Source organism: Neophocaena asiaeorientalis, unplaced genomic scaffold (assembly GCF_003031525.2).
Source record: "Neophocaena asiaeorientalis asiaeorientalis breed wild unplaced genomic scaffold, Neophocaena_asiaeorientalis_V1.1 C47996981, whole genome shotgun sequence".
Classification (NCBI taxonomy): Eukaryota; Metazoa; Chordata; class Mammalia; order Artiodactyla; family Phocoenidae; genus Neophocaena; species Neophocaena asiaeorientalis.
The window spans coordinates 1-840 of NW_020183792.1; the positions used below are offsets into that span (position 1 = coordinate 1).

At 42.0% G+C, this 840-nt stretch overlaps 1 pseudogene; it reads left to right on the plus strand.

The window, feature by feature from the left end:
• Positions 1-15: 15 nt before the first annotated feature.
• On the plus strand, positions 16-797 carry LOC112392023 (T-complex protein 1 subunit delta pseudogene; annotated as a pseudogene).
• The last annotated feature ends 43 nt before the right edge of the window (positions 798-840 follow it).

Sequence of the window (840 nt, forward strand, 5' to 3'; positions counted from 1 at the left end):
AAAAAAAAAAGGAAACTTGGTGGGACAATTGATGATTTTGTGTTGGTGGAAGGACTGGTTTCTCACCCATAAGGTGGCCAATTCTGACATATCCAGAGTTGAAAAGATTAAGATTGGGCTTAAAAACAGATCATGATAATCAAACAGTTGATTCTTAAGACATGCTCTTAGTGATCTTGTATTAAATTTCCTGATCAAAATGAAGATTGTGGTAGTTAAGGACATTGAAAGAGAGAATATTGGAACCAAGCCAATTGCTCATACTGACCAACTTGACTGCTGACATGCTGGGTTTGGCTGAATGAGCTGAGGGGGTCAATTTACAGGGTTCTGGCACACTGCTCAAGATTACAGGCTATATTATCCCAGGAAAAGGTTATAGCTGTTGTTCCTGGTTCTAACACATTGGTGATTGAAGAAGCCGAGCCCTCAGTTCATGATGCCCTATGTGTTATTCATTGTTTAGTAAAGCAGAGAGCTCTTATTGCAGGAGGTAGTGCTCCAGAGATAGAGTGGGACCTGTGGTTAACCGGATATTCATGAACATTGAGTGGTATGAAATCCTACTGCGTTCATGCCTCTGCAGATGTTGCTACGGAGCTCATTCCATCTACACTAGCTGAAACTGCTGGACTGAATCCCACGTCTACAGTCACAGAACTAAGAAAACCGGCATGCCAAGGAGAAAAACTATAGGCATTAATGTCCAAAAGGATGGTATTTCCAGCGTTTTGGAGGAACTGGTTATTCAGCCTTTGTTGGTTTCAGTCAGTGTACTGACTCTAGCAACTGAAACTGTGTGGCCCTGCAATAAACCTTTCTCTGCTCCAAACTCTGATG